Source organism: Pleurodeles waltl, chromosome 11 (genome assembly GCF_031143425.1).
Source record: "Pleurodeles waltl isolate 20211129_DDA chromosome 11, aPleWal1.hap1.20221129, whole genome shotgun sequence".
Taxonomy (NCBI): domain Eukaryota; kingdom Metazoa; phylum Chordata; class Amphibia; order Caudata; family Salamandridae; genus Pleurodeles; species Pleurodeles waltl.
The window spans coordinates 600255094-600268891 of record NC_090450.1 but is presented as its reverse complement, the minus strand read 5'-3'; positions in this window follow the sequence as shown (position 1 = coordinate 600268891).

Here is a 13798-nt window from a genome sequence, read left to right as displayed (position 1 = left end):
TGTATTTTAAAATTAGAGCATGTACTTTTCAGTTTTGTATCTCCTAGTAGTGAAAAATTCTTAAAGCAAGGTCTTTATCTTCCTCCTGATAACATTAGAGTTGCCTTATTGCATTTTATGAGTGTAATTTCCAAATGGAAAGAGATATCTGATTCATGTTTGGGTTTGCTGGAATTCTAATTTAAAATCTTAGTTTATGGTGAAGTTTGACTTTAATTACAATTCTGAAAATGCACTGTTGGAAAGTAGGCATTTTTATGCCTTAGCAATTTGGTACCTGCAGCCTGCCTCTGCTCATATGACTGGATGTAATTGGATGTTGGGCTTTGTGTATTTTTTCTAGACAGCCACACAGAAAGGGAGCTTAGGTGTGACTGAATGGGCCATCAATGGCAGAATGGGAGAGAGGAGCCGAGTCCAGTCCCACAGCTGAATAAGCTGTGTTCTGTTGCCACACAAAGGGCTTAATAACCATGCATTCTCACTTCAGCCATCTTGGAGCCAGGACAAGGGGAAGACAAGGGAAGTCAGGGAATTCCATGAACTTCAAAGACACTGTCTAGAAGCTTCTCCCACATTTGAGAATCAGGGTGCCAGTACATAAAAGGACTTCAGACACCAACACTTCAGGACAATTCTGGACCTGTGGATACTTTTCCTGGAAGAAGGACTGTGGTGCTGCCACAAGGACTGCCACTGTGCTAGATTGCTACTCTGAAGTGCTGACCTGCTGCCTTCTGCCCTCTTGCTTGGGGAAGCTGAACCGGACCTGCAACCCATCTTGACCCCAGGGTGACTCAAAGGTCTAGTCTGCAGGCCTCCTGTTCTGAGCCTCAAGGACATAACAATCTCTCACAGCTCCTGGATCGATCTTCAATGAGTTCCTGCTCCCAAAGAATGACCCTCAGGCCTGAGCCCTTGGTTCGGCTCAGCAAGCTTCTTATTCAAGCTTTTGGGACTTTAGCGATCGCTAACAATTCTGTTTGCACCGAACTGCACCTTTTGCACCGGAAATCAGTCTCTTCCCACAGCAGCATCAACCGCTCATGGCCAACCACCAGCATGAACTATCCCCCTGTTCACAAAGAAGCCTGCTCTTCGCGCCCCACTGACAGCCCTTAGCTACGCACAAACCTTTGGAAGGTAACCCTTAAGTGGGACTAATCTACCACTGTATTCCACCAGCAATCCATCAAGATCGGACTTGAGTTTAACCCAGTCCAATGCGACCAGATGGTCACAGTTGGCACCTAACACTTGTTAGGCCCTAAGTGCAATTTATTCTTTAAAAACTCATAAGTCCTGATTGGATTCTCATTGTTTTTGTCTTTTTTATTTATTACATTTTTACATTTTGCTCTATTATTCCAAACTCTTGATTGGATTTTTGTTGTTTTGTTCATTTTATTCATTTCATTTTGCTCTATTATTCCACACTGATGTGGAATCTTTTTGTGTGGTGTTTTCACAGCTTTACTGTTTGATGTTTTGCACAAATAGTTTACACATCACATTGCCTCTAGGTTAAGCCTGACTCCTCTGTGCCAAACTACCAGGGGGTCAACACTGGTTACTCTGTGGTTTACTCCTGCTTTGTCTTGACTTGGATAGGGTTGATGCTTGACCACCCAATTCAACCAGTAACCCAGTTTTCGAACTGTCATGTAACTGGTTACAAATGCAAAAAAGCGTCTGGCTAAGTTCAGAGCGATATTTTATAAAGCCCATCACATACTGCTCATTACAGAAAGGTACCATTGCGATAAAACTCAAGTCTTTGACCCACAAAAGCGCTAAGCTGATTAAAGCCAGGAAAATATATAGCTTACAAAAGTTGAGGATTTGTAGCCAGTTCTTAAATTAAATCAGGGAAATGCATTACTGGAAGTAAATGTGGACATTATATCACAAAGTACGACAAACTTCTTAAGTGTAGAGAAACACGGCTGATAAAATCCAAACTTGACAGCCTGACGGCTGAGATGTAAAACATTTAAGTACAAATGTTCCAATTAGATTTATGCAGTGAACACATTGTGAGGTTCCCTGCTGGACTAGCGATTGCTTTGCTGTTCTGACTTGTACCAACCAGCCTTAGAGGAGAGCCCTTGTAATGATGATCTAACTATATGTGCGATATTGTTGTGCCAGAAATGCCAGCCTGGCAAGGCAGGGGGGCACGAAGTAAAAAAAGTGGCTTCACAGAAGAAACAGATAGCAATATGTGTTCACCTCTCAAGCTTCCGGCGTTGATGACATTAGTATTAATTATTATAAAAGATGTGCATAAATCTCAGCTGCCGTCCTTTCATGTTCTGATATTCCAAAAAGGCTAATGTGGTTGAAATGCGCATAACTTTATTACGAAAAACAAATCTCTGAACCCGTATGCAGTACAAACGCTTCTCTTTGATAAACTGAAGCGACGAATTTTCAACAATAAATATGCAAAGTACTTGTGGTCGAAATGTTTCCTTTTGCTTTGGGTTTATTACTCGGTCCATTCATTAAAAATGTGAGCATTAAGCGAGTGCTTCGTAGTAGTACAGAAAAGACGACGCCCGTGTATACTCTTCTAGCATATTGAATGTATTAGCAATTTCGTCATCAATTGATAGATGTGAATAGAAGAGCAAGCCTGTAGAATGCATGTGATCATGTTTAAGTACGCGTATTTTTGAGGAAATACCGCCATCAACAAAATAACAGTTCAAAAAGTACAGCCCAACAGTGAGGCAACCTCAGGGGTATTACAATGGGGTAATATTCCTGTTGGCATATAAGTGCTGCCAATGATAATTATCACTGGGTGCATACGTACTACGAGTGGAAAACATCATGTCTTGCTCTTAAGAACTACCGACAAGTGTAACATTGTTCCGCTGATAAGAAAAATACCACCACATAGAAAGAGAATGAATCACAGAGGTAGTGACATGAACCTTTTGGAAAAATACTCCTGTGCAGCGACTGTCTAGTCAGAGTGGATTTAAGTTTTTTAATAGTTTATTAGATAACTACTCCATTAACATCATACCAATTTAACAAATACATACAAACATTAGAAAAACGCTACTCATTCGTTCAAGATGACTGATACATTTGAGATATTACCACCAAACACCAAAAAAAATAATTGTCACTTCAGCAGTTTTCCCCACCGGTATGTTTGAAAGTTCTTTACAGCCTGGGCTCAATTGTGCATGTTATTTCAGGGTCTATGACTGGGACAGAAAAGACCCTCAGATGGTAATAGACGTACGGTGATATCTGGATCTTTGGTATCAATTTTTGGTCATATACAAACACTGATCATGCCTGTGAGCCACGACCTAGGCATGAATTGCAGTCTGGGAGGGGTACACAGTGTGCTACCTTCATAGTAGTGAAGGGTCACTGCCCATTCCAAGATGTAGTACCATTTGTAATGAGCAATTTAACAAGGTCAGCAGGGGCGTGGCTTCAGGGGGAGTGTTTGGGGCGTTACACCCCCCTACTAAATGTATTTTCTGATAAATAGTTGGGTATACATTCTTTCAGTCAGGTATGATGAGGTGTCAGTTTGATTTCACCTGGAATTTGTACATATAGACAGACAAAAAAGCACACACGCTCTCGACCTCTCTGTTTTGAAAGTCATCAAAAATGTTGGTTATTTTACAAAATATTGTGTTTTCTCTCACTTATTACTCCTACTAATTTGCATTCTTGTCCCTTTTCAGTGTTCCTTAGGCCCCTCCCATGCACCCTTCTTGTTGTATAATGTATTTTAACATTATGGGGGTCATTATGACTCTGGCAGCCGGCAGAACACTGGCAGTAACACTGCCAACAGGCTGGCGGTGTTCCACCAGTGTATTATGACCGTGGCGCATTTCCCACGGCCATACCACCGGCCCCTCAACTATACCGCCAGGTGGTCATAATCCCCACGGCAGCGCTGCAAGCCCTGGGGATTATGAGTGTCCAACAGCCAGCCTGTCCATGGTGGTAAACACCACCATGGAAAGGCTGGTGGTAGGGGGGACTCGGGTGCCCCTGGATGCCCCTGCACTGCTCATGCACAGCCCCATTGCGCATTTCACTGCCCGAATTTCAGGCAGTGAAATGCGCGACGGGTGCTGCTGCACCCGCTGCACATTAACATTTCCGCCAGCTCTATTAGGAGCCGGCTTCAATGTTGATGTGACTTTTTCGCTGGGCCAGCGGCCCGAAACAATGTTTCCATCCGCTGGCCCAGCAGAAATGTCAAAATAGGGTGCCACCAATACCGCCATCACTTTTTTCAAGACCACGGAAGTCGTAATGAAGGCCTATATGCCAGTGTGATTGTTGAAAAACCGGAAGCTCACACCGCCCCAAACATACTGACCAAGCTACACCCCTGACTGCCAGGCTGGCTTCCTGCACCATGGGAATGGTCTACTGGCCAACAGAAATGAACCTCTGTTGCTGTGTACTTAGCTCGCCCTTGGCCTACATCAGAGTGGATGAAGCATGTGCTTTACACTGCACAATTTAATTTATGTGTGTGATGACGCAGAAAAAGAGGGTCCAACATATATTCATATATCATGTAACCAAAAGCATATAATGTAGTGTGATTTTAGTAAAGAAAATAATGTACGAGGGAAATTGTGCCCTCGGGGTAGTTCACCATCTTTATAAACGAGCTTTATTAATCATGAAGAATTGAATAATGTAGTAATCCGTCATAATTGCAACTGTGTGCCATGATTTCTTGTTGTAACTGTTTTATGCTTAGCTTAAATTTAGTAGAGGCTTTGGCCTAGTTGCCTGGTCTCAAATTTTAACTGCGTGGCTTTTCCTTGAACTAATGAAACAAATATTCTTGCTTAAAGTTGTATTTTTCCAGTAGAGATGACTAATACACTTATCTCCAAGTTTTCGTGCTAGGCCGGTTTCATCCCCTTTGAAGCAAGGTCAGTCTTTGCAGGTGCGGACAATGAGGGTACAGATACCAAAATAATTACCAAACCATGTTACGACTTGTGTTCCAAGGCTCCAAGGACAATGTATGCATAAATGAGTGCTAGTAGAAAGACATTTTTCATTGGTCAATTTGAAGCCACCCTATGAACCCTCCAATGGAAGACCCTGCAGAATGTGGAATGTTTCTTACTTAAACTCACTGGACAAAGAGAAGTTAGCCATTTTCCTTGATGCCAACTTGAAGCCAGATGCCAGACTCCATTTTGGACGACACCCTGATGCCCTTTTCTCTATTCCAGAGAAAGAGACTTTAAGAATTCTTACCCTAGAGACTTTAACTTTGATTTGCCCCGTCTTGCCCATGCAGTAACTTTGCCCCATTCTCCTTGCCGCTGCAAGGAAGCTTGCCCTTAACTTTGCCCCCTTTGAAATCTGCCCCATGCTGATCAAACTGGTACCTGAGGGACGAAGACTTTTCTTGAATGCTGAATGTATTTGGTAAATATGAAAGGATAGTTGTATTATGCATTGTGTTTTTCCTTTTAGGTTCCAACTGCTATTTTATCGGGCCCAAGCTAGAAGTTTTCCAAATTTGTGTTGACTAAATTCGTTTTGGATGAAGTCCCACATGCCAATGCTAATTAGAGGCTAGTCGAGGTATTCATTCGATGCACCATGTTAATTTGAAATCTTGTTATGCTGACCAATGTATGAAATTAGTCAAATACAGTTACTCATATTAGTGATTTGCATTGCCATAACTGAATGTATCATAATTCAGATTTTGCGTAGATTGCGTTTCTTCCGCCGTTATGGACAGCTAGTAATGTTCGTATACATATATCATTTGGTTTTGAGACTTATGTACATTGTGCTAGCTTTGTTAAAATAGAGAAATAAATTCACTAACTTTTAATAAACTGGTGTGGTTATTCATGACTGAAAGGTCATGGTGCGCCGAAATGCCAACTGTTATTGATTTCTGATGTGTTATTTTGATCTACTAATTGAGTATTGAGTACCGATTACAATAGTTATTGATTATTGATTTAAGTGACCCGACTATTTTGGGATGAGGAGAGCCCAACTCGGCTAAAAGGTTCACCGACCTCCAACGTGTCCAGGTACAGGTAATTTATAAGGGCTGGACGCGTTATCATGTGCCCATGGTAGCAGTACAGAGAAGCCGGTGCATTTGTCTTTACATAGTGAGCTGTTATGTATGTGTGTGCCCATGCAAGCAGTACAGGGAGGCTTGCCCATTTGTCTTTACATGGCGCTCTGTTGTGACTGTGTGCCCCTGGTGCAGAGCCGAAATTTGAACCCAAAGCAGCCCTGGAAAATTTGTCAGACCAGTCCATGTACGGTTCATAGCGAGCCAGAGCAGTATGCAAGCATGAACACTAAAAGGGGAGCTAGGTGGCAGGTTATCCCCACCTAAAATGTGGAAATAAATGGCAAAAATGGTGCATTCTACAGTTTCTGTTATATATTAAATTGTATTAGTTTTTTAAAGCATAGTAAATGATGACCTTTCAGTGCACCCAGATACAACACTCTTTGGTTGGATCCTTCAATTATTTCCTCACTTTCACCCTTCAACGGTGCACCTCATCATTCCATAGCCCCTCTCTCTCACATGTATCTCATTTGTTTTATAGTACCTCTCATTCCACTGTAGAGTGTTGGAGCACTTCATCTCACACACATACAGAGACAATGAATCATATATTGCAAATCGCTGTATGGAAAATGTTACACAAGACAAAAGGGAATACAGGTGTAGCATTCACGTGTAAGCCATACTGGTAAGTGTTTTTAAAGAGTGCTTAGTCTGGAGAAGCACTTACTTAGAATTCAAAACATAACACAGTGTTTGGGGTTGGATTTACTAGTAAGAATGTTTTTCTACCAAAACAAACCCATTTTAACAATGATAGGATAATGAAAGACTGGGGAAAAAATATAACATTCAAACCTTTAGCGTTTAGTTTGCATGCAGGTCTCTGATAGCAGTTCATAGCTCAAAGTGCTATATTACGATTGTAACTCATGAGCTGCAAGTAACAAAAGGATCTCTGTGACAAAAGCAGTAACTCATTGAGCTATGCACATGGTACATGTATTTTGCTGCAGGCGTATAAACCCTCTGTGCTACATTAGCTGAGTCAAAATTGCCAATAGGCAAAACTCCAATCTCTTTCTATCAGAAAGATTAATCACCAGAGATTTAAATTGTGACACTTTTATTCTTGTGTGTAAACTGCTGGATATGCAAGGAAATTTGCAGAGAGTGAGTGACCATGCTGACCAGGCCTGCTGATTTTCTTTCTGGGGCTGATATTGCATCCCTGCTGCAAAGCTGACTCCCTGAATCAAAACCACTTTCCCACCCCTTCAAACACCTGGGGAAACACCCAGAGCCCTGTAAGGCCAGTTCAGTCTTGCCGTGGCAGGAGAAAATGGAAAGCTACACACAGTGTTGCGCGCATCACTGAGGATGCTTACGTACCTGTGAATGATACAGAGCATTTGGCGTGTGATTCCCAATTCGGAACCTTGCTGGAGAAGCAAGTAGGGATAGAGGAATCCCCAGACTGATTTGTGATTGCTGCATTACTGATAGGTGGGTCAGACACACAATGAAGGAAGGAAGTGCCAGGCTTTTCAATATACTTGAAAAGGGGCTCTTTGATTTTGAAATAGATCACTGGCAAAAGGGGCCAGGGCATATCTCAGGAAGGAGATTGGACTGATAAGAGAACGAGTAAGACCTAGACCACTTGGTATCCTTTTGATGCACATATCACCGAGGCTGACATCCATGTGTAAACCTCTGGTCACTCCCATGGCCAGGTTTGGAGACTATCACGAATGCAGATTGCCCTGTTGTGATATACTGTTCTCTGGAAGAAAAGCACAACAGAGGAGTGGGCACTTCAAAGTGGTCAACCTACAGAAAACAAACTTCAAAGACACTAAATCAGATTTGTGTCTGGAACTGGATTATAAAAAGAAGGGTTTGAGGCATGCAAACTGTCAAATTGAAGCTGCACATCAGCTTGCAGAAGCTCAACAGACGTTCTGCATGTTGTGACCAGGACTGGGGACTACAGCTCTGCCATTCTCTCACTCTGGACGAACGGAAATCATCCAGGAGACTCAGCAACACTCATCTGGAGCACCACCTTCTGCCAGGTGAGAGGATTCTGTGAGGAGAAGGAGATCTCCTGGAGGAATAAGGTCTAGGAATGATCCTGATGAGTGGGTCCTGGGAGTGGAGTGTGAGATTCAGGTCTGTCAGGACTACCACATTGATCGGGCTGTCTGTCTGTGTGCACTTTTGTGATCCTCATATTCTAAGTGTGTACTGCTCGTAGTGATATACTTTGATGAGAGAGGGGCCTTGTACAGCACCATGTCCTGAAGAGGATCATCAGTTTATTCATACTGATCGGAAGCCTTGTATGACATGTGAGAATTGCTGAGAAGACTGAGGAACATTGCCCTGGTGAATTTCTGTGACGAGAGATGGGGTGTCACCTTGTGCAACATTGACACCTGAAGAGGCTATCGGCCCGGTATGCTGCTGTTCATGACCCCTCGTTATGCCAGCAAGAAAGGGAGGTCATGGTGAAGTGGAAGGCCCATCACCCTAAAGTAGTGTGCAGCCATGAAGGATGAGCGTCCCGTGACCCACCAAAGAAGAGTAAAGATTTAACTACCCATAACCAGGAGCACACCCACAGATTCACAGAGACATACCATGTGATCAGAGGAGAGCTGTGGATGTCTGATGCCCCAACCACAGTGTCCAGACTTCAGCTCAACACCAGGATGCAGACACATGCTTGAACACTTTGCAAGCCATTCCAACAAAAGAGTGTAAGACTGAATACTTGGCCACAAGGACAAGTGGGTAATGTGCTTTGCCTTACATGCTACTGCGTGTGAACACTATGACTTTTGCCAACACATTGTGGAACTTCTAAAACTTGAAATCACTAGCGGGTGTCGCTTAGATGTCACCTAACGTAACTGGGGAATAATAATGGACCTTAGGCGGGGAGGTGGGTCTTGAAGCTGACTCAAGGAACAGCAGTAGGCCTTCCTTGGGAACACTGGGTGTATTATTTGTGATGTGTCATATACTAATTTGTGCTTGAACATAAATATTACCTTCTATATAAAGGGAAGTATCCTATTGGACAGTCATTTATTGGTTTGCAGGATGTATTTTGAGTTGTGAGTGTGAGTTCACCTTATTCCAACCTCTTTGACTTCTCAACCTGCTCTACTACTGAAAGTAAAAGGCTGAAAGGGCAGTTGGCCTAGTTGCTTGGAGCCCATAGTAGGTCAGGGACTGGACATCAGAAGTAAAAGTCCTCAAACCCCACATTTAGGTCCAGAAGCTCCTGCTTGCTCTATGCTGAAAAGGGTTCTGACACACATCAGACACCCATCAATATTCATTTCTTGTCCATGGTCAATTGATGCATCTACTTCCTTGGGCAAGTGAAGCATATAATGTCTAAGGTCATTGCTCATATGATGTCTTTAGCTACTACCACATATAATTCTAGTTCTATTAATCCTTTTACCGTTGGGTGCTTTTGGGCCATATATTATTTGGCACAGTTATTGCTCACAAGGATGACATTGTTATGTATGTTGAAAAGTGTTATCCTTTGCACATTTAGGGGCATAATTATACTCTGTTTGCGACGAATGTGCGTCAAAAATTTGGACGCACATTCGGCGCAAACCTTGCCCCATATTTAAACTATGACGCCCAATCCTGCGGACATAAAAAAACCTCTGTGTGTGTCATTTTTGGGATGTGGGAAACCACCTTGCGTTAATGACATGCAAGGTAGGCGTTCCCTTCCAAAAAATGACTTTAAGGCCTGTGCGCCTTATTTATACTCCTGCGTCATTTTGACGCACAGGAGGGGGCGGGCCTTGAAAAAAAGCGCTCAGCCTGATGGGCGCCGTTTTTTAAAGCCTGGGTGAGGGCAGGTGTTAAGGGACCAGTTGGCTCACTTCCATGGTCTCAGACCATGGAAGCAGTCCAGAGGTGCCCTTCCCTGCCCCAAGGGACACCCCCTGCCACCCTTGCCCACCCCCGGAGGACACCCATGGATGGGGGACCTATCCCAGGTAAGTACAGGTAAGTTGAGGTAAGTATTGTTTTTTTATTTTTTAAAGTGGCATGGGGGGCCTAATTTGGGCCCCCCTACATGCCACTGTGCCCAGTGGCCATGCCCAGGGGACATAAGTCCCCTGGGCATGGCTTTGGACAAGGAGGCATGACTCCTGTCTTTGCTAAGACAGTAGTCATTTCAATGGGGGTTGTGCGTCAAAAAATGGCGCAAATCTAGTTTGAGCCATGATTTTTTTGACTCTAACCTGACTTGCACCATTTTTTGATGCACAACCCCAATTTTCCCCTACACCGGCGCTGCTTGGTTTGAGTAATTTTTCTTTAATCTGACCAGGCCGCAGCGCTGGCTAACGTCAATCCTTAAATAAGGTGCCCGCATGGTGCGTAGGAATGGCGTTAGCCGGCAGTAAAAAAAATTACGCAAACCAGCGCCGGCACTGGTTTGTGTCAAAAAGTATAACTATGTGCCTTAATGTGGACACCTAATCATTTTAATGCCATTTTTTGAGGTATATGGAATATTTTAATTTAGCCACATTAATTTACTATATTGTTATTGCATCAAGCTAAATTAATTTAATATCAATTTGTCACTGATTATATGCAAACTACTACTTCTCACAGTTTTGAAAACTTGAGAGCTCTGACAAAGTAGAACGTAGTCTGGTACTTCATGTGTCCAATATTAGTGCTCAGTCAACTCATGTTATGTGTGAGTAGTTAAACTAATCCTCTATCTTTCACTAAAGAGTCTGGTACTTTTATTTTCATTCGGCAGCATGAGTGCAAGTCACAAGTATGAATTCTGATAATGCTTACCTCAGCCTTTCATCCTTCTGTTGTCAAACAGTACGGTATATTTATAATTTATATTAGCAACTATTGTTAGTTAAAGTGCCTGCATATTGCGGTAAAATATTTTATAGCAGCTGTAACGTTGTCATCTCACTTTGGGGCCCTTATGATATCAAAAGGGTATACATAGGGAGTTAGAGTAAAAATAAACTGATATTGGCATATTTCTAAATAAATATTGCAATTTGTAGATGTGACACAAACGGTAAACAAATGTCCAACTTTCAACCCACAGTTACTCCATGACAGGATACAGGATTGGACAAACCTGACAGTGCCGGAAAGATGGGTGGCATTTTCCTTAGCCTTATTATAATGAACAGTAAGCCACACTATGGAAACTATTTGAATATAGGTGCCACTACTTCCCAAAATACCAATGTTTATTTCATGAATGTTCAATGAAGTGATGAGAGATACTGTTTAAAAGTCACAAACTGGTAGTGTATATTGCAACTACAGCATAAATTGATAACTTCAGGACTTTTTCATCCTCTTTATTTTAACAGGTGATGTAGTCTAACCATCGGTAGAGCCCCTCCTGTCACAAAGGTCCTCAGAATGTGACAGTTTATGTTTTATTTTAATTGCAGTTTAATAGTCAGATGTAGAAAGCTGCACTGACACACAAGTTAAATGTGCACTTGCATGTACTTCAGAGAGCAACTTAGGTTCCATTTGAATTCAATCACATGTTAAAGGGATAAAATGTATGTTATAAAGTAATTTAGACATTAGCCTAACAGTGCATATAGAAATAATATTTAATTCATAATGATTAGTAAATGATTAATAAGTTTAAAAATATGTGCAGAAGTGAGAGAAATTCACTTTTCTGTTGTACCAAATGAAATGCAGTAACAAAGCTTTCCACTCTGAAAATGAAATGTACTACTCATATTAATGAAATATTAATGCTGAATGTATATGTTTGTATATTACATGTGTTTTACTATAACGTATTAAATTAATGCATTATTATGAGTCCCTTGTATTAGCATGAGTGAGGCCCGTTGAAGCTTGTAATATGTGATTATGCTAGAAATGCTGATTAATTTCCTAATACAGTATGAACTTTCTTTTAGGTTATGTTCTCATGGGAAACTTACCTAGTTAGTTATAGACTCTGTTGTTTAAATAATAGAAAAAAATGTAGCGCAGTGTCATTGATGGAAAAACATTGTGAAACATGGACTGGTATGGTATACAAGTGTTTCAAACATGTTTGGAGTCACACAGGTGGAAGATGTTCCCATGATAGACCTGGTAAAAAATTGGACTGTTTCAATTTGGATTCATGCGATGAATTTCTATTGGATGGTTCCCATTCAACATGCCATGAACTGATACCTCTGACAAATCAGAATGCTTTGGGAATTCTAAAACATCGATGGGCATTTTAACTTTGAGCAGTCTCTGACAGATTCTTCCAGTTCCCCAGATGCTGTCCTTATGTTAGCTGATCCTAATGCTTTGCTGATGAAGATTCCCTGAATGCTGTACCCTTGGAGAGGTATCTTCCTCTCTACCATTGCCTTTGAAATGACCTTTCAGACTTAGAAATCCTCTTTATTTTGCCCTTCAAAAGACTCTTGACCGAGCTTCTGATATATTGATGCTTTCCCTTTTTTTTCTTATTTTAGCCAAACTTGGTTAGTTGCCTGCAATCCCAGATTCCCTTTTTTCCTCACATTATTGTGTTGTGGCTGCTCTTTTTTATGCTGCAAGTATTTTGCCTACATGTGTTTCTCCCCACGCATATATTTGCCTGATTTGGTTAGTTGTAGGGTTGACCTGTGCCAAGCCAAAAAATGTTGACTCTGTTAATATGAATTAACTGATAATGTTGAACTCTGAGCAATTATAATCTCTGTAACTCAGAATTTCTTGTTTATGTTATGCATTATTCTTTTTGAATGCTTGGTTTTATTAATGTTAGTTTTCCTAAATCTATGTCGATGCCTTGGACAACCCTTGGTGATAAAGTACCTTTACAATTTGGTTTTGTGCATTGTCTACATGAATTTGAGCTATTGTTTGTAATACAATTTTACCTTTATTTCCTGATTGAACTTTTCCTTCTGTGGCCACATTGGTCGTGGTTTTTAAATTGTTTGGGCTGTATTGAAATTCTGTTGATTTTTCTACCACACTACTAACTGGGTCCAATGATTCATCTACCTTGAAGAGCATACATTCCTGTGAGAGATGAAAATGCTACAACACAGTGTAAAGTTGACCTCACAAATAAGCAGGTTCTACTGAAAATATCAACATCTGATTAATATTTTTGCCATTATGTAAATGTTGTATCCTTCCGTGCCAATTGGCAAGCATTCGTCGTTGGTGCCCTAAGAGTGCTATTGACATCAAATGTTTAGCCCCATGCCACTGGCACGCAGTCCTTCTTCCCTGTTTGATGCAGCAATGTAGTCCATTGTCCATGTTAGTTGAAAGATTGAAGTCATTTTTCTTTGTCACAGGGATGTTATTGGAATGTCATTGTTTTCAGCTTTGGAAATCCTGCCACGCTACATATGCAGTTTCATTCAAATGTAATATGAATGAAATAACCAGATATCAGTAAAAGAAGACATGTGCCCCCCTGAGGGCCATGCGCTTGGCAGACTAGAGAAACTCACAGGCCTTGCCAGCATGGGAAACATCTGCTGCAATATTAAGAGATGTCAGAGGAGGTGCAAAGGAGACTTGGGTAAACCTATACTATCACTGTCAAAGCCCTGAAATTGCAAGACATTCTTATCAACTGTGCAGGATAGAGTCACTTTTGAGAGGTTAATCCATCTTCATATAACTGTTTTTCTG